Source organism: Protopterus annectens, chromosome 4.part1 (genome assembly GCF_019279795.1).
Source record: "Protopterus annectens isolate FY-2018-M chromosome 4.part1, PAN1.0, whole genome shotgun sequence".
In the NCBI taxonomy this organism is placed as follows: Eukaryota; Metazoa; Chordata; order Ceratodontiformes; family Protopteridae; genus Protopterus; species Protopterus annectens.
The window spans coordinates 814888368-814909572 of NC_056734.1; the positions used below are offsets into that span (position 1 = coordinate 814888368).

Consider the following 21205-nt stretch of genomic DNA (forward strand, 5'->3'; position numbering starts at 1 on the left):
AAGGTCTTTCATCTATCAGACTTAATCAGCTATGTTTATTAATGTCTGATATTTGAAAATAAGAAGTTATGTACTCACCACAATGTTCCATCTGAGTAGGTATCTTCATTTGTCTGCAACCTTTGGGATACGGATCCGATCTCGGATCCGAGCCGGCAACTTCTATCACAGCATAGATCCGAGCTCCTAGCTCCTCCCTTTACCCATAATCCCCTACCAACCCTGACTGACCTCAGATCAAGTTTGACCCATACCACAGCTAATACTGTGTACCAGAGGGAACTAATCTAAAGAACCCCAAGCAGGATCATTTTGGTCGGGGGAAGGAGGGAGGGATGGTTGCAGACAAATGAAGATACCTACTCAGATGGAACGTTATGGTGAGTACATAACTTCTTAATCTGAAGTAGGAACTTCATTTGTCAGCAACCTTTGGGACAGAGTCCCCAGCTACCTGAATCTTAAGTGGCCTTCATGGAAGAATATTCCGGAGCACTGCAGAGCCAAAAGATGCCCTACCTCGGGAGACAATATCTACTTTGTAATGGCTGATAAAGGTATGAGATGAATCCCAAGTGGCTGCAGAACAAATGTCATCCAGGGAAACCCTAGCCTTGAAGGCAGCCGAAGTAGCAACGGCCCTAGTAGAATGAGCACGGACTCCCTGAGGTGCAGGCCTTCCAGAGCTCTGATATGCTAAGAGAATACAACTAAATATCCATCGGGAGATGGTAACTTTAGAAACCGACTTGCCGAAATTGGTTTTGGCAAAGGAGACAAACAACTGATCGGATCTGCCTATGACCAGTAGTTCGATGAATGTAAAAATGTAGTTGTCTGTGCACGTCTAAAGAGTGCAGCTTATACTCTCCTTTGTTTTGATAGTTGGGGAAGAATACTGGGAGATTAATAGATTGATTAATGTTAGCTTCCGAAGATACCTTAGGTAGAAAAGACGGATTGACCCTGAGGTAAACTCTGTCTGGGTGGAAAACCAAATACAGTGGTTTGACACAGAGAGCCTGGAGTTCCGAGACCCTCTTGGCTGAAGTTATGGCCACCAAAAAGGCCGTTTTCCAAGAGAGGTATTTAACATCAACAGTGGCCGCCAGCTCGAAAGGGGGGCTAGTCAAGGCCTGCAAAATTAGGGATAAATCCCATGGAGGTACCACCTCTTTGACCGGGGGCCTGAGGAGGAAGGTACCCTTAAGGAAGGTCTTACACAGCTTGGAAGTAATAAGCGGGCCTGACTCCTGCCCTACATGATAGTGTGAAATTGCTGCAAGTTGTACCTTGACCGTGGAGGAACTAGCCCCCTGGTGAAAGAGAGAAGTTAAAAAATCTAGAACCGACGCTACCGGCGCCGTAAAGGGATCTAAATGACGGTGCTCTGCACAAATGGAAAAACGTTTCCATTTACTCCGATAGACCCTTCTGGTGGAAGGCTTGTGAGCTGCTACTAGAATGGCTTTGACTGGTGATGAGATTCCAGGAGTCCTAATCAGGAGTGGAACTGGAGCAACCAAGCCATCAGCTTGAGGTTGGCCAGGTTCGGAGTCGGAAGACCTAGGGGGTGTGAAATGAGATCCGGGAAGGGATCCAGAATCCAGGGCGGATGAATCAGGTGAGACCATAGGTAAGGGAACCACGTCTGACGAGGCCAGAATGGGGCAATGAGGATCATCTTGCTCCCCAAATGACTGGCTTTCTGCAATAGTTTCAACATCAGGGGCAGAGGAGGGTAAGCATAAAGCAGACCGGGAGGCCAAGCATGAACTAGAGAGTCTCTCGGGGACTCCCCCGGAGGGGGGATCAGAGCGAAGTAATCGTTGCATTTGGTATTTGAGGGAGAGGCAAAAAGATCGCAACAAGGTCGCCCCCATCGGGCAAATACTTGCTCTGCAACTAGAGGATTGAGAGACCATTCGTAAGGAGTCAGGATAGTATGACTGAGCCTGTCCGCTAAAATGTTGGACCGTCCCGGAATGTGCGTTGCGATGAGAAAGAGGTTGGTGGATATCGCCCATTCCCACACTCTCATGGCCTCGTGGCAGAGAGGGTAAGACCTGGTTCCCCCCTGTTTGTTGATGTACCAGACGACTGACATGTTGTCCGTCTGTACTGCAATCGTCCCCACCGGAAGAGGGTTGTGAAGTGCTTGCAATGTCAAAAGCACCGCCCTCATTTCTAGGACATTGATATGCAATGAGGTCTCTATGTCGTTCCACGTGCCTTGGACTGTTCTGCCCGAATAGTGCCCTCACCCCCCACCCCAGGCGAGAAGCATCCGTGGTCACTGTGGCGACTGGCGGAAGCAGCGAGAATGGGCGTCCCGTGTGGAGATTGGGGGACTGTAGCCACCACACGAGCGACCTTTTGCAAACCCTGCTTAGGGGAATGGGATGAGACAGGGGATTGCGAGACAGGGACCATTGTACCTGGAGAGTCCACTGTATGACCCTCATATTCAGCCAGGACAATGGCAGCAGCGGAATTGCTGCCGCCATGGACCCTAGAGCCCTCAGGACCAGTTCCGCCGGAGGGGCTTGAAGTTGAAGGATGGCCTGCACGTGCAACCTCAGGTTCCGAAGCCGATCTGGAATCAAGAAAGCAAGCATCAGTCTGGAGTCCAACCTCGCCCCTATGAAATCCAATACCTGTGTAGGAGCCAGTGAGGATTTGGCCATGTTGATGGTCAACCCTAAGAGTGGAGCCAGATTGAGGAAATAATCCCTGCATGAGCAAAGAAGATGCCTTGTTGGGGCGGTAAGGAGCCAGTTGTCTAGGTACGGAAAGACCTGAATTCCCTGGAGTCTCAGGTGGGCCGCTATCGCTGCCAAGACCTTGGTGAACACCCTGGGGGCTGAGGTGAGACCGAAGGGAAGGGCCCTGAACTGAAAATGGCTGGCTCCCAGCTGGAAGCGGAGAAACCTCCTGGAGCGTCTGTCTATCAGAATATGATAGTACGCATCCTTGAGGTCTATTGAGCACATCCAGTCGTTCTCCCGCAGTAGTGGGAGAATAGATTGCAGTGTGTCCATCCCGAACTTTACCTTTGGTACTGCCAGGTTCAAGAGAGAGAGGTCCAGGATGGGCCTCGCATCCCCTGTCTTTTTTGGCACCAGAAAGAACCTGGAGTAAAACCCTGATCCGAGCTGATCTGGGGGGACAGGCTGGATGGCTCTTTTTTGTAAGAGCTGCTGAATTTCTGCAGCAGCCCCCTCCCTCTGATTGGGTGGTATATCAGGGAGGCTTCTGATTCTGGGGGTTACAAGAAAGGGAATTTGGTAGCCTCTGGATATAACCCGAAGCACCCAGCGATCCGTTGTTATGGACTCCCACATTGCTAGGTGCCTCGAAAAACGTCCCCCGACTGCCTCCAGAGTGGAGCAGCCTGGCAACCCCTCAGGGGTTCTGAGTGGGCCTCTCAGAGAAGGGTTCTCTGGACCAAAAATTCCTGGGACCCCCTCTGCCTCTAGGGCGGCGTCCTCCCTGTCCTCCTCTGCCACGAGAGGACTGGTTGTCCGGAGCAGACTGGGATTGATGCGATTTACGGAACCACATCTTCTTCTGAACCTTTTGGTTCCTGGTAAAGGACCTCTGGGGAGCAGAGAAGCGGACTCCGATGGCAGACAACGTCTTCCCGTCTTTCTCGCTCTGGACAAGGGTGTCGCGAACGGTTTTGCCAAACAAAGCAGAACCATCAAAAGGGGCATTCACAAATGACGCCTTAAAGGGTTCCTAGAAGTCACAATGTTGGAGCCAGGCTTGCCTCCTCATGACCAGCCCAACTCCGCCTGCTCTAGCGGCTCCATCAGTGGCGTGAGACAAAAGCCACATAGAGGTGTTGGAAATAGAACGTAGGGTGGACATTCGGGAGGAGTACAGTTGCTTGTCCCCTTCCGACATGGACCCTGGGGGGAAGCAGTGTATTCTTTGATTAGATCCCGCTGCATCCGAATGACGTGTGCCATATAGTTCAGGGCCCTCATGGAGAAGGTCGCTGAATGGAAGGCCCGCTTCCCAAGGCGGTCCATCGCGTGAGACTCCTTGCTCGGCGGGTGAACCGTGGGGCTCTCCTGAGCCAACTCTCTCTTGGTGGCTGCCGCCACCAACATGGCATCCACAGGGGGACCTCTGCTCCAATGGGTTCTCTCTGTCGGGGGACTCAAGATTTTGTCCGGGTGCTTGGGAACAGGCTCTACAGTGTCCGGCTCCCTCCAAGCCCTAGTGGCTATAAGATCCACCAAGGGGTCGGGGGGGGGGACACCCAAGAGGTAGATGGCCCTGCCTCGAACGCCTCTAGGATTACGGACTCATCGGAGGAAGCCTTGGGGGCAGACCACCCCCCCCTGATTCTGAGCATTTCCATGATGTCTCCAAAGGAGACATCCTCGGGGGGTGACCTTGGGCAGCCTTCCCCTTCATCCAAGTCCGTATCTTCGGTGAGGGACTCAGGGGAGTCCACGTGCCTCCTCTTGCACTTCGACTTGTGAGGAACCTCCTCGGGGGGGGCTGTCCGAGGAGTCCTCACCAGCAATATCCTGTTCCAATGGAACACCTAGAGGCGCTGAAGCAGGCTGCGACGAAAGCCGGGTGAGGGGAGCCAGGACCACCTGAGAGGGAGTGCAGGGGGGAGCCAAAGCCAGGACCGGAGGCCTGGATGCACTCAACAATACCCTCTCCACCACCGCGAAAGCCGAGGGGGAGCCGCTCTCTGACGGATCCGAGATCCGGCTCCCATTCGGATCCGAGGCGGGGATTGGACCCAGAGCCGAGTCTATCGGATCCGAAGGACCCGAGCGCTCCGACCGGGACGGGGCCGAAAGCACACCGGGTCCCTCGGATCCGAAGCTCGGCCGACGGCTCCGAGAGGTCGGATCCGACAAACTCGAGGGAATCGTCAGAGCCGAAGTGCCTAGCACTGTCGGCTCCGACCCACCCCCGGATCCAACGCGGCTCGGCTCCGAAAGCTCCGAACCCGGAAGGCGAGTCAGAGAAGGAGCGATAGGAGCAAAAAAGGGGGTCGAGCTCCCCCCCAGAGGGGGGGGGGAGGCAAGAGCACTCCCATCTGCATCTGGGCCTGGATGAACCTCCTCATCATCCGGTCCATGTCCGCATCTGACATACTGAAGGTGGACCTCGAGGAGGCCACCGAGGCAGGCCTGGAGTGCTGCCTCGATGACCTCGATGGGGACCGGGTTACCTCCTCCTCGGGTCCTGGTGAGAAGCAAGGGGATCGGATCCGAGGAGGAGGCGAACCAGCGACCCTGGAGGGAGAAGCCCGTTTGGCAGGCGGGGCCGAGGAGGAGTCCTCGGCCCGCTACTAAGGTGCTTCTCCCTCCGCTTCTCTTTCCTGGCCTCACTCTCCTCCGGAGCCGCAGTGGGAGGTTGAGTCCCGGTCGGAGGGAAGGAGGCAGGAGTGGCCACTACCGAGGACTGGGTAGTGGTCACAGAAGTACCGGAGGCCGGAGCTGGGTCTGGGGACAAAAGGCCCGCCAGAATCAGCTTCGACCTCCGATCCTTAAGTGCCCTGGGGTTGAACACAGCGCAAATCGCGCAACCCGAGGAGAGGTGCTCAACCCCAAGGCACCTAACGCACCGGGTGTGGCCATCAGCCGGAGAAAGCTTGTGGCCGCACTTGGTGCATTTCGAAAAAATGGCTTTAGGGGCCTCCGACATCACTAAAAGGAAACACACCTGCTAGGCCCCTACACACTACAAACACACACACTGCGACCAGCGAGGGCAGGGAGGAGAGATAAAAGATAAAAAAAAAAAAAAAAAAAGCTAATTTAAGCTAAAAGGGAGTGAGATTAGCGCTAAGGGGAACCTAACACACACACAGACACTCGCTCAAAGAGAATATAGGAAAAAAATCAAAACTTTCTTTTTCTCACAAAATCTGACCAAGAGCTCTGGAATCTAGCTGTTGCTTGAAGAGCTGCAAACTAGATCTGAGGTCAGTCAGGGTTGGTAGGGGATTATGGGTAAAGGGAGGAGCTCGGATCTATGCTGAGCTAGAAGTTGCCTAATCGGATCCGTGTCCCAAAGGTTGCTGACAATTGAAGTTCCTACTTCAGATCAATCATTACACTGAATATACCAGATGACTTAAAGCTCAAAGAAGGCCTGCTTTGTGTTTTTATTTGTGTGTGTCTGCAGGGTGTGTGTAGGTGGATGGGCAGCACAGAAAACTGGAGAGGCATTAAAAATGTAGGCATACAAACTGATATCAAAAAGGAAGCTCAACATGTCAAAAACAGTTACCCAGTTTTCAAAAAATACAAACATGGAACAACATCAATACATTCAAAGGTCATGGTGGCAAGATTCCTGAGCACTGGGCACTCAGCACTCTATACCAGAATAACTATGTCAGTTCCTCAAAGACCACTCAGCTTGAAGAATGTCAATGATTTAAGCCACATGCATAAAACATCACATCCAAGACACTGAAATATCATGCCCTAAGCAAAGGGCTACAAATAACGAGGAGAGGAAAGTAACGAGAACATTAATGATCCAGTCACAGAACTGCTGGAAGGAAAAATTACAGTTGTGTTAGGAACACAATAATAATTATAATACAATTATAGACACTCAAGTACACTCACTGCTGCACTATTAATCCCTGGTATTCCTGCCTGCAGAAGCATGACAGCCAGCCCTACTTCTACAGCTCTTTATCCTTCCTTCTCTCCTTCCCTATTTGAATGTCAGGATGCTGTCTGTATAAAGCGACATCAGACCTAAAAAGCAAGACAACAATCTCCCTAAAGGAGTCTATATGACAGTGAATACAAGGACAGAGCCTTCAGGCTTTCCTGGTAGCTCTGATCTTTTCAGCCGGTGATCTTTTTTGTTACAAATCTCTGGGGTCTCTCCAACTGCCTAATATTTCTAGTAAGATATATTTCAAAGGGGGCACTGTCTTCTATGGTGGGCCTGATCAGTGTGGAGTTTAGAAGGGTAAGGACTTCTTTAGATCTAGAGGAGACACTCTGTGATCAGGTGCACCACACAGAAAGATTTCCTAACTTCTGTTACAATATAATGAGAAAAGGCAAGGAATTATCTAGCTATATTCCAAGGTCCGTCACAACATTTTAATTTTGCAGTAGGTTGTTGTCTATAATACAAGCTGAGTTGAGAGATGGTTTACCAAATCTGACAATATTGCATTTTTTAGCATTTACTTTTATTCCATTTTCTGTACACCTGCTATTAACATATGCAAATTCAGTTTGTAATTTCTGCATCTCAGAAGGCGGTTTGAGCATGATTACCAGTTTACGATCATTAGAAAACTTGGTTAACCGGACATCCTCATTTTATGATTTTGGAGATCAGAGAAGTATATATTGAACAGCAGAGGTCCTAGTACAGATCTCAGAGGGGCTCCACTGTTGGCCTTCATGCTCTCAAAGGATGCAACTGCCATCCTCACTGCAAGGATTCTGTCACTCAGCCAATTTGGTATCCACCTAACTATACAGGGATCGATTTGGATCCAATTTAGCGTAAGCATGTTATATGGTATCAAATGCTTTGGCGATGTCAAGACACACTATACACAGAATGACCACTCTCCATGTACTGTGTTACTCTCTCAAAGTTATTTGCCACATTCATTATACAGGATTTGCCCTTAAATTCAAACTGCTTGGGGTCAAGTCTTACAAGATTTTTAATATGTCAGTTATGACCCATTCCATCGCCTTGCAGATGAGGCTCATCAAGATAAAGGGCCTGACATTTCTGGGATATGTGGTGGGACTACCCTTGTGAAATGGCATCACAACTGCTGCGTCTCACACCTCCGGGACAAAGCCATGTGGAACAACTTTAAAAGCAGGTCCACCAGCACAAGATTAATTCCGATTAGCATGCAGCTTAGGTATCAGGTCCCACAGAGGATGCGATTTTTTTTTTTTTTTGGAAAGTACTTTTAGTATTTTGTGATGATAGGGAGTTTAAGATCCTTTGGAATACATGGGTTTTGTACAGATGGTGAAATCTGCACAAAACCTGTTAACTGATATATTTGTGATATCTACTAGATCTGCGTAGATGGTGCCAATTTGAATAAATTTGGAGCAATGTTGAGTACTACTACTTAACTTTCTAATATAAGTAAAGAAGGATTTGTAATTACTATTAGCTTCTGATGTTAGTCTAAGTTAATGGGATGCCTTTGTTTTCCTGATAGTATTTTTCAGTAGCTTCACTCATTTTTTGATGTTGATCTTGATTTGTTGGTCTTAAGTTTTGTTGCATATTCTAAGAGGCTTTTTTCTTTTTATGCATGTGGACCACCAGACTAGTTTATTCTTTAACTTTCTATTTTGTTTAGTTCTGTCACGTATTGTCGGGTTGATACATTTATTAAGGTAAGCATAGAATTTATTCAAGTAAATACCAGCCATGGCAACATTTTGGGAGTTAAAGGTATTACTTCAATTTTTAAACTTTTTTACAGAATAACAGGAGTTTAGAATGTTTGATGACTTTGAATACTGTGATATTAACATCATTGAAGGCTACCAGTTTGTGGTCAGGTGTAAGTGGGGAAGAGAATACAAGTGGAAATGAGCATAAATATGCTACATCTGTAATAACTAGTTTAAGAATATTTTGTCCTGTAGTGGATTCTTTGAATATTTGGTAGAATATTTTGTCCTGTAGTGGATTCACTGAATATTTGGTAGAAGGAGTTCTTGTTTATGAAATCAAGGAACTTTTGGACATAACCTACATGTGAGGTATAGGTATCTAGTTTATTAAGGAGTACCTAAAGTGTTCCAAGGATGATGGAGTCCATATGTATTTGAAGTTCATCCACTGTATATTTAAGACTCAAACACAGTTTCCAGGGGGGCACTGAGGGGTTCCTGTAACATGCTACGATCTAATAGTTCTATTAAGTGTGATTTGTATTGCCATAAGCGTGGTTTGTGGATCTTTAATAAATCTGCCTTGAGGTAATGTGATTTTTAACAAATAGGGATACCCTATCACAGTTCTCACCAAGTTTAAAGATGAGGCAGGTGCAAAACCCTAGAACAGAGGGAGTGCCTTCTACATTTTTAAACCAAGTTTCAGTAATAATGCAGACATTTCTTCTAATGTTAAAAGTAACCTTTGTGAACCTGCACAATATAAATATTGTATATAACATAGTATGACTATTGTACATTTCTCTATCGAATTCAAGTGTGATTAGTTATTGGAAATATTTATTTATTTATTTATCTGTTTACCAGGGTAGTTCACGTTTTCAATACCGACTAATTTCAGGCTCAGCCCAGGTGAAATAAAATATTTCACAAACAAAAATAAAGTATAATATGATTTACTAATATACTTTAGTGATTTATACCATGCTTTTGTTGACAGTTTGTTAATTTATACTGCTGTACAGTGTCATATGTTCTTGCTCTCTAAGTCTAGGTCATGCCAAAAAGTCAACAGACCAGTCCACCTACCTAGGTACCAAACAAACAAACTAAATAAATACATAAATAAATAAGCAAGCAAATAAATGTGCTCTAAATGCAGGAGGGCCTCACTGTCAGGCAATTTGTTATTTAGATACCTACCATTCAACGGTGTTACCTTGATATTGTCCTGTTCTTGGTTTGTTTATTTTTTTTAGGATGGGAGCTCTATTAGCTGGTCTCTGACATGATTATTTTTTGAAGACTATTCTGAAATACTGGGACAGAAGGAGAACCTTGAGTGAGGGAAGAAATGCCCTTTGCTGTCTAGTGTCCAGCCATACAACTAGGAATGGCACATGTCTTAATGGAATAAGGTGCAACTTTGGGAGGTTTAAAGAAAATCTTAGGGACTGAAAACTATTTTGGTGTAATGCCTATAGCACTGATCAAAGGATGCTGCCCACAATATGGAATCATTTGGGTATGGGCAAATATGAATGCCCTTTGTCCTACAAAAGGCAATTACTGGAGCCAGTCACTTTGTAAATACACTGGAAACAGCAGACAAGCCAAAGGGCAAGAAGATGGCTTAGCAGTGTGAACCCCCTGGCTATGGGGATTGTCAAGGTCTTTCAAGTTCAGGGTCACCATGAAAACTTGTGGGAGCAGTAAAGGCAGAAGACTTTGCAATGTTCCATTTTGAAACATGGAGCTTGTAGAAAAGTGGTCACTCTGGAAAGATCAAAAATGTCGGTCTGCAACTTCCTTCTCTCTTGGTACTAGGAACAGCAGTCTGGAGTAAAAATCCATTTTTTCCCCTTGCAGCATTTCTATGTCTCCACAGGATATCAAATTTAATAAAGGGATGTAGTGGATCTGATCTCTGGAGACCTGCAAAAGGCCTAAGAATTTTAGTTCTCTTTGTAAATGTAGCCTTAACACCTGTTTTAATATTTACAGGACACATCTGTCCTAAGGAATACTCTCACATTGTTACATAAAAATGGCTAGTCTACATCAGAGCTTTAAAGGGGTGAATTATGAGAGAGCAAGGTAGTGGTTGGGTCTGAGTGGGGTGGTATGTATGGGGTTATATCTTGCCAAGGGCATAACCTTCCACATATCTAACCCATCAGACAGCTCGAGCTGAGCTGACTAAAAAAACAGTTTTGGAAGACAAACCATTCAGAGCTTTAATGCCAACACAGAAAGGGAGGCTGAGCCCTAAAAGACAACTAAAAATAAGTATTCACACCTTGGCATAAACAGCACACCAAAAAAAAAAAAAAAAAAACAAGGGGAAGGAGGAGGGAGCTTTTACTGCAGCTGTAATCACTGAAACAGCTACTGTTATGGTAAGCTGATATACACAAAGTACAGCTGTGCACACTTACCATAAATGTAGATGTTCAAGTGTATTCACTGTTGCAGTTCATCACATTTGGGTTATCCCTGCCAGGGTAGCCCTCAGTTGGCCTGAATACCAGAGGTGTATTACTTCTGCGTCAGTTGCTGTCACTCCAAGACTGATGTCAGGTCATCAGAGGTATAAAAACAGGCAGCCAACGCCACTACATCAGTTTTTCTTGCCCTAAATGTCAGGAGCCCCAAATAAGGAGATAGGTTATGGTGGAATAACACCACCAGTAGAAAGTAAATACCAAAAGTTCCTTGTAAGGAGAGAGAGAGAGAGAGAGAGAGAGAGAATGGGGATTGGAGAGAGGGAATCCAGGACTGCAACAGTGAATACACTCAAACATCTACATTTATGGTAAGTGTACACAACTGTACTATGCTCTTTGTGTTTCACTGTTGCAGTCATCACATTTGGGTTGATTCCCAAAGCTGAAGAAAAGGGTGGAGGCAGTCAAAAAGACTAGGGGCTGGCTAGGATGCCCTGCAAGACTGCAATGGCAAAGCCTGTCCTGGATTTGGAGAAGATAGCCAGGTGGTAATGCTTGGTGAAGGTATGAACAGAGGTCCATTTTGCAGCCTCCAGGATGTCCCTGGTGATGACCCCTCTGAGGAAAGCTGCAAAGGTGGAGGTTGCTCTGGTGGAATGTGTCCTGACCCCCTTGGGGGGAGGTTTTCTGTGCTGTTTGTAGCAGAAATGGATGCAATGTGCTATCAATTTGGAAATTGTTTGTTTGGATATGGCCTTGCCCTCTCTGCCCCTGCAGCGAAGCTGACTAGCAATCAGTTTTTTCTAAAAGATTTAGTCCTGTCTAGGTAGAATCTGAGCTGTCTGTGCACATCTAGAGAGTGCAGAATCCTTTCCCCCTTGTTTTGTGGGTTAGGGAATGAATTGGATGAGAGCCACACTGGACACCACTTTTGGCATGAAGGATGGGTTAGTCTTGAGGGAGACCCTGTCAGCATGAAAAATGATGAATGGCTCTACAGCCATAAGTGCTTGTAGCTCTGATATTCTTCTAGCTGAAGTGATGGCCAGAAGCAAGGCTGTCTTCCAAGAGAGAAATTTTAACTCTGCTGAAGCTGCAGGTTCGACATGCAGCTTGAGTAGAGGTCAGGGAATAAGCCAGGCTGTCAGATTGATGGTCTGCAATTGGGGATGCATGAATTCTCCATTCCTCTGGGTCAGGAGTGTTGGGATCTGAGGTAGGTGACATGGTGGCAGGGGTGACAGGCTGCGCAGCAGTGGGCACCAGTGCTGCCATGGCCAGTCTGGAGCAATTAGGACTGTCCTCGGGTTTTCCTCCTTTATTTTGAGCAGTGCCACTGAAATGAGTGGTGGGGGGGGGGATGCATAGACTGAGAGGTTTACCCACTGGAAGGATAGAGCATCCACTTTCCAGGCCTTACTGTGAGGTTCCCTGGTGCAGAATTTGCTGAGCTGATGATTGGAGTGTGAGGCAAAGAGGTCTACCTTCAGGGTGCCCCATTTCTGGGTTACAAGGGTGAAGGTTCTTTGGTCTAGCTGCCAATTGTGCGGGTCTAGCAGGTTTCTTCTTAGGTTGTCTGCCAGAGAGTTTAGAAAGCCTGGCAGGAATTGTGCTAACAGGTGTAGGTGCATGGCTGCGGCCATGTGCCAAAGGGTCATGACGAGCCTGCACAGAGGATAAGAGTGAGTCCCTCCCTGCTTGTTGATGCACCACATCACTGTGGTGTTGCCTGTTTCGATAAGCAGAGGCCCCGGGGAGAGTAGGAGTCTGAAAGCTGTCAGGGTGTGCTGAACAGCAAACAACTCTCTTTGATGTGCAGATGTATTTGACTTGGGCTCCATTGGCCATGAATGCACCTGCCGTCCAGGTGTGCACCCCAGGCATAGTCTGTGGTGAGGGTTTGGGTGGCATGGGGTAGTGAGAAAGGAAGGCCCTTGTTGTGGTAGCATGCTGCTACCCACCAAAGAAAATTTTTCCTCAGGCAAGGTATCACTGGTATAAGAGTTTCCAGGTCTTGAGAATGCTGACACCAAAGGCTTTTTAGGTACTATTGTAGTATCCTCATATGCAGTCTGGCATATGAAATGAGTAGAATGCAAGAAGCCATGAATCCCAGAGCTTGCAGGATTTTCCTTGCGGATAACTGGGTCCTGGTGGGTAGTTGAGAGAACAACACAACAGGCCTTTATTTCTATCGAATCATGGTTTACTAATGCACAACTTATGAAAATCACCTGACAATGACTTCAAAATCCTTGCTAAAAATGGCACAGAAATAGAACTAGTGAAAACAGCCAAACAACTAGGTATAACAATAGATAAACTCACATACAAACCACACATCCTAACTGCAATAAAGAAAACCTATTTCAAACTAGATAAAATATATCACCACAAGCTCTACTTGGATAAAAATACCAAAATAAAACTAGCCAGTACACTACTCATCCCCTCCCTTCTATATGGTAGTGCCATTTTTACTAATCTGCACACAACCCTTAGTAATAAATTACACTCCTGTTACAACAAAAATAGCCAAATTCACCTCGGAAATGTCACACCATTCTCATCACTGCCATGCCATCACCAAGCTAAAATGGCTAGTTTCCCCACCATCTACAATACACCCAACAAACCTTAGCCTACAAACTAATTTCTAAGCCAAATGACTGCCCTGCCCTCAACTCAATCCTACAAACATATACCCCCACAAGAACACTAAGATATTCCTGTAAACACATGCTTACTGTAACTAAACCCAACAAAAGAGCAGGACAATGTCTGTTCTCCCATACTAGACTATGGAATAACCTTCCATAAGAAATAACCCAAACTGACCACTCAAAAACTTTTAAAGTAGCTCTAAAAACATGTTATCTTAACAATACATCCTGCAACTGCCTCAGGAGCAAACCACCTTAAACAGTACATTTCACCAAATAATTTGCAAAACCCAGTCTGCACATTTTAATAGTGCATTCCTACTATACAGGATACCTAAATTTTAAGAAAGAAAGCAATGTTTCTTAGTCCATGCCTTGTCTAGTAATGTAACATTCATCCTATTGGAAGGATTTTTCTAGTTCAACTTAATGTAAATCCTAAGAAATATAAATTGTAATATGTTTTTCTCCCTGTTATATCTGTAATAATTTAATTGTATTTTAAATATTGTCTTTTTTTTGTAATACTTGTGGAGCTTTTCTCCCTGGGCCTCCACTGAAAATGGGTCTCTGACCCAGTGGACTTTCCCAGTCAACAAATGTTAATAAATAAATAATAAGTAGGTTGTCAGGTAGGTTTGTTTTTCTTGTATAAGGAATGCCATCTGAGATGCTGTGTCCAGGCTAGCTCCCAGGAATACAACTTTTGCGTGGGTACTAGTTTTGATTTCTTTTCGTTGATAATATACGCCAGGGAGGTCAGTAGGTCCTTTACAAAGGTCAGGTGCTTTAGCAGGTTTTCCTGACTGTCTGCCTGAATCAGGAAGTCATCTAAATATGGGTAAATTTGAATATTTCTTTGCCTGCAAAAAGCAATGGCAGGAGCGGGACATTTTTGCGAAAACTCTGGGAGCAGTGGATAAGCCAAAGGAAAGCGCAGAGAACTGAAAGTGCAGTGATCCTGCTCTGAAATGTAGGTATTTCCTGCATGATTCCCTGATTGGGATGTGAAGGTAGGTCTCTTTTAGGTCTAGGGTGGCTACCCAAGCATCCTTGGAAAGCATAGGAAGAAGCTGCTGGAGGGTGAGCATTTTGAATTTTGGTATCACCAGAAAGGTGTTTAGAATGGATAGCTCAAGGATGGGACGCCATGTGCCCTCTTTTCTGGGTACCAGGAAGAGTCTGGAGTAGAAACCTTGGCCTGTCTATTCTGCAGGAACATTCTCTATTGACCTCATAGAGAGGAGGGAAAGGACTTGCTTTTTGGCCTCTGCCCACTGGTTTGAGGGAAGATCTGGGAACCCTTTTGGGGTTGGCAGAGTGTGGAAATAAAATTTGTATCCTTGGGACACTATGTTGAGCATCCAGCGGTCAGTAGTAGTTGTGGCCCAGTTGCTTGTGTGGACGGAGAGTTTTCTTCCTAGGGGGTACGTGTACATGGGCAGAGGGAAGGGGTGGAAGTGTAAAGTCATTGTGAGCTCTTACCATAAGAGGGTGGCTTTGCACTACCTGGTTTTGAAGAGGACTAACTCCATTGCTTAGATCTCTGCATTCCCTGGGGCTGTTGTCTGGGGGGTCTGCTTCCCCTGGGTCTGGGCTGAGCTGACCGGGGCAGGAAAGGGACCAGTGCTTGGAGAGGCAATGCCTCCTGAACCTCAGTGGCTGGACCTGTAAGAAATCTAACTGTCTGCACAGATTTAGCTTTTTCTTCCATCTGTTTTAGGACCTCTTCTGCCTTGGTGCCAAATAAGTTGTCTTTGTGCAAGGGTGCATCCAATAATTTGGATTTGACATGGTCTGGCAAGGTCTGTTCCTTAAGCCAAGCATGTCTTCTAAGTACAGAACCAGTAACTGCTGCCCTACAAGATGCTTCTAGGGCATCAAAACCACATTGTAAGGTGTGCTTAGTAACTTGACTTGCAGAATGCATTAACTCTTGTAACTCTATTTTCTGCACAAGCAGGGAAAGAAGATATTTTTTTGTTTGAGGAGTTCCATGGTATGTTGCTGATATTTCAATTCGGAAATGAAAAACTCAGATAGCGGCCGACTGGCACTCATGTGAACTGCTTCTGCTTTGGGCTCCTCGTTAAGAAAGACTAATGTAATGGCGTCTGCTGCCTGTTTTTATAGCCCTGACAACCTGACGTTAGTCCTGGAGCGACAGCAACTGAAGCAGAAATACTACGCCTCTGGTATTCGGGCCAACTGAGGGCTGCAACAGTGAAACATGAAGAACACCTGTATTATATTCATCATATTTGGTCACTACTGCAGTAGCTACATGGGTAATTACCCTAACTTATTACACTGTATACTTTATGCCTGGTTCAAATAATTTTGTAATTACAGCTATTTAGACCTCTTGACTAGAGGTCTGCTCTGTGTTTTAAAACTCATTATGTAAATGCTGCACTGTATTCTTTATGCCTGGTTCAAGCAATTTTGTGATTACAACTATTTAGACTAGTTGGCTAGATGTCTGCTCTGTGTTTTAAGACTCACTAATTGTAAATGCTGCACTATATACCTTTATGCCTGATTCCACTCCAGTAGTTTTAGCTGTCTCACAGTGGACCAAGCTATGTTGCTGTATGTTTTATCCACTGGTTAATGCTATTGTTTGCTAACTGTTTTACCTCTTCTTAGTGACTTCATAATTTTTTTTGTCATAGATTTCAATTATGCTTTAGTATATAATGCTCACTGCAACAGGTGTAATAAATAGCCTGCTGTCTAGCTGTGGCCATGTGTTCTGCTACGTTCAGAGGAATGTAACAAATGTTTTCAGCCTGTTTGTACATCTGTATTAACTATGTTTTTTCTAAGTATATTTATTGTTAGCTTTAACGACATTTTAAAGCTACATTTTGTGTTGCACTGCATTTGAATTACTGTGCTACAGTGAAAGCTAATGTGGTAGTCTCAACAGTTTGTGTTTATATTGTTTGAGGTGCTCGTCCTGTCCTCTCTAAAATACCTCCATCTATCTTTTGTTTCTCTCCTCAGATAACAGCCAAGCTTAGTCTTTTTCGTCTCCATACTGCCAGTGTACTGTTTAAAAGTCCTGCATACTGAATAAACGGTTGCAACAAAAATCGCTCATCATTCAGCTCTGTTATCTCTCACCTTGCAGGATCTTTTTTTTCTCTGCAAAGTATGTTGGGTTACTTTTTTAAGTTCTAAAATATACTTATTTTAGGCATTATTTCATTCCCTCATATAACACGTTCTCCCCTACTGTCTCATATAACACTGTCTCCACATCACTGTATCAGTACATTTCTCTCTCTACTAAACTGCAGACACCTACCTACCCGTATTTTTCTCCTATTTCCCTACTCTTTCACCATGTCAGTTATCACCACTCTTTTGAGCAACTCTCTCCTACTTATTACACTCTACCTAACCTCCCACTCCACTACCTTCACCACATCAAACATAACACATTGCCCCCTCTCCTACACTCCCCACTATTACATACCATACAAAACCAAATATCCATTTTCACATCTGTTTTAACCACTACACTAACTCTAACATATTGCTCTTTCACTATAAATATGTCCACACCCCCAAACCCTCCTTCTATCCAGAATTCTTTCAACTAATATACAAGTTCAAACTCTCTCTCCTTCTACACTCACTAACAGAAATCAAATTCCAAGCTGACATGCATCCTAACCCAGGACCCACACAGCTACTCCCACCCCACCCAATAACACCCACTACACCTGCTAATACTACCCTCCACCTTCTTCCCCTAAAAAATTCCAACTCAGACTTACTCATAACTAATTTTAACCTCAGAAGTATCACAAAAAACTAGTGAATTTCATGCAGCCCTCCTATAGTAATTATTACAGAGACATGGCTAAAACCCCACATTACAGATGAGAAATACTTACAAGTGGTTATAATGTTATTAGACAAGATAGGCTGAACAAGCATGGTGGAGTCATTACCATCATGTATAAAAATTTCCTCAAAAGTGAAAAATTAATCTGTACTTCCCCAGATCTATCAGAAGCAGAAATTCTAACCACCCGATCTGAAGTAAATCCACATAAAACCATCATAATTATTGCCACCTACCTACCACTGAAAGTCTTCTATCTTGGGCATCCTCTACTTTCATAGGTTCATAGGTTCATAGGTTCATACTAGGCTATCTGCCCTAGGGCATTTATAAGCCTAGCCAGAATGTGATTGGCTTTCGCCACCCATTTTAAATTTATTTTGCTATGCCCTTTTTCGAGGTTAGTATACTGTGCCTCTGTCTAACAGTGACACAGAAGTGATACCCGGGGTAAACCTATGATCTCCCATCCACTCATCAAGATTCCTCTTGAAGAGAGTCAATGAGGGACTCTGCCTAACCTGGACTGGGATTTTATTCCAGAGTGAAGGGAGCCTCTGGGTTATGAATCTGTCCCGCCAGCATGTCCTATTTATTTCAGTGCTGAGGTTCAAGTCTCTCGAGCGCGTAGCTCGATGGGATTTGGATTTTCTGAGGTGCAGCATGTCCATTAATTCCAGGTTGGGCATGACTTTATACGTCAGGCACAGATCGCCTCTGAACAGGCGGTATGCCACTGAGTAGAGCTGGAGTTTCTTTAACCGGGCAGCATATGGCATCTGTTTGAGCCCTTTGATCCTCTTGGTGAGGTACTTTTGGGGTATTTTCAGTTGCTGCAGGTGTCTGGTAAGGTACATCCCAAAAGGGTCATTGTACTCAATTATGGGCCTGATGAGGGATGAGTAAAGAGGCACGATGACCTCCCCTGATCTAGATGTGAATCCCTTCATGATTAGGTGGGCTATATAAAATGTTTTTCTAACCACTTTGGCCACATGGTTGTCAAATGAGAGATTGCTATCAACTTGGGTCCCCAGGTCCCTAATTACTTCTTCTGTACTTAATGGATTACCACCTATGTGGTAATTTGTGGGCACTTTGTTTTTGCCAAAGGGGATGACTATACAATTTTTGGCATTTAGCTTGAGGCCATGGCTCTGGCACCAGTTGTCTGTTTCCATGAGGCTCTTTTGGAGGATGCTTGTGTTGGCTGGAGAGTCGATTATGGCACCCAGTTTGCAGTCATCTGCGAAGTTGGTCAGCCACAGTCCTTCCGTGTTGGCCTGTACCTCCGAGAAATATATACCGAACAAGAGAGGTCCCAGGACTGAGCCTTGTGGGACTCCACTTGTAACTGGTTTGGAGTCTGACATGGCTCCAGCAATTCTAACCATGTGGGTTCTGTCCTTGAGCCAGTTTGCAATCCATCTAGTGACATAGGGGTTTATATTTAAGCTGGTGAGCTTATCTATAATGCCCGAGTGGGGTATTGTATCGAAGGCTTTTGCGAGGTCCAGGTAGGCTGTGTGGACCACCTTCCCCTCGTTAATGGCTTTGGTGACTGTTTCAAAGAAATCAACCAGGTTTAAGAGGCAGGATCTGCCCTTAACAAAGCCGAACTGGGTAGGATCCAGTGTTTGTAGGTCCCCAATATCTTTATTTATGAGGTCCATGATGATCCTTTCCATAGCTTTGCAGACCAAGCTAGTCAGGCTTATGGGGCGATAGTTTCCAGGATCCGTTGAGGGACCACCTTTATGGAGAGGGACCACTGTTGCTGTACGCCACTCTTTGGGCACATATCCTGTAGTAAGGCTGAGATTGAACAGTAGTTTTATGTTTGGGTTTAGGTCTTCTTGGAGTTCATGTAGGACGCAGCCCGGGACAGCATCTGGTCCCATTGATGCTGTGTTTTTTGCTTTGGAGAGGGCGGCTCTTACCCGAGCATCAGAGATGTCAGGGGGGCAGCACTCTGCTGGGATAGATATTTGCCCTTTTGGGAGTTTGCTGAACCTGTCAGCTAGGATGTTGGCAATGTCTGTGGGTTCGGTGTATTTTTTGTCATTTTGGACTAATTCTGAGCATATCTGGGAATTACCACCCAGGTTCCTAACATAACTAAAGAAAGCCTTGTGATTATCCTTAGTGTCCTGTGCAATTTTTCTCTCGAAGCTGGCCTTAGACAATTTTATGTGTGCCCGTAGTTTTTTGCTAATACTGATCAGTGATGCCTTCCCTTTTTGGGATTTTGCTCTATCATTTAGTAGCTTCCTCCTTCTATTGTATAGTTTGTTTATGGCTGGGGTCCACCAGACAGGACGTCTGCCTTTGGAGGATTGGGTCTTGGTTTTATTTGGGATCGCATGATCCATGCATTCCTGAAGGTGTTCATAGAATGCGTTTATAACGGATTCTGCGGTCTGGGCCGTATTTTCCACAGGCCCGGGGGCTTTGAAGGATTCCACCTCAGTTTTGAGGAGTATGAAATTTGCTTTAGAGAAGTTTCTCACTGTGGTTTTCTGGGCAGGGGGTGGGGTCGGGATGTGAATATCCAGTGAGATTATAGTTTATGGTCTGATCTTACCAGTGAGGGATACACTTCTGGTCTGGAGCATAGAGTCCCCATGTTGGTGATGATCAGGTCCAGTATGTTTTCCCCTCTTGTGGGAGTGGTAAAAAGTTGTTCCATAGCATTTGAGTTTATAAATTCTAGGAACCTTTGGGGTAGGGTGTTGGAGCTAGAGTAATGCTCCCAGTCTATGTTTGGGTAGTTGAAGTTGCCCAATATAATGGTGTTTGGAGAGACCTTCATATTTTCCAGTGTTCTCAGGAAGGCCGAGTGGGGTTCCTGGGTTTGGGAGGGTGGTCTGTAGCGGGCTATAAACTGGAAGGCATTTTTACCCACTGTTAGTTGCACATGGATAGTCTCTGATGCTTCGTGCTTTGCCACCAACCTGGAGGTGTGGGTATCTTTCATGAATATCGACACTCCCCTCCTTTTGTGGTTCGGTCCAAGTTTTGGGGCCGAAAAGCATGGTATGAGGTATAACCTGGTAGTGCTGGGGTGCTCTCGGGAGCCCTGAACCAGGTTTCTGTTACTGCACAGATATCGATGTTCTCCATGCTAAGGAGAGTTTCGAGTGCGTGCATCTTGAGGTTTAGACTTCTGGCGTTGAGTAGCATTACTCTTAGTTTCTTATCCCTTGTGATACCAATGGAGGTGGGTTTGTCTTTTGAGCCTTGCCTAAAAAAGACACTATGGGGGTAGCAAGAGCCTTTGCCAATATCCGAAAGCCCAGGGTTGACAGGTGCAAGCCGTCCCTAGCGAAGCATCGCGGCTTGTCGAGCATATCATCCGAAGCTGGCAGGCATTGGATCCCCTTTGAATGACACCAGTACTTAAGCCAATTGTTGAAATTGATCATCTTGTCTTCATATTGTGGCATCATTCTTGGTGGTTCAACCAAGAAATTATAGTGCTAGGTGATTTCAACTTGGATTGGCTATCCTGCTCATCTGACAACCTCTCCAATTTTATCAATTTATTCAATTTCATCCAAACTATAAACTTCCCCACGAGAATCCATAAACACACTAAGAAAGAATCTATTCTAGACTGGATACTAACCAATAAGCCCAACTTTCCCCACCAGGCTGGGTGCATCTCCAATTCTCTCAGTGATCACTCCCCTACCTTTCTTCTAAGGAGACACATTCATTCCTCCTGTAATGTCATTTTCAAACACATACGCAACAAAATAAATTTTCCCCACCATCTTAAATTCCCCTGGTCACCTCTAAAATCATGTCACCTAGACCAAGCTGTACAATATATTA

The 21205-nt window shown here is 45.4% G+C and overlaps 1 protein-coding gene across 1 annotated transcript in view; it reads right to left on the minus strand.

The window, feature by feature from the left end:
- Nucleotides 1-21205, minus strand: part of DGKD (diacylglycerol kinase delta) — a 1200459-nt gene that overhangs the window by 307120 nt on the left and 872134 nt on the right. The window lies entirely within an intron of this gene.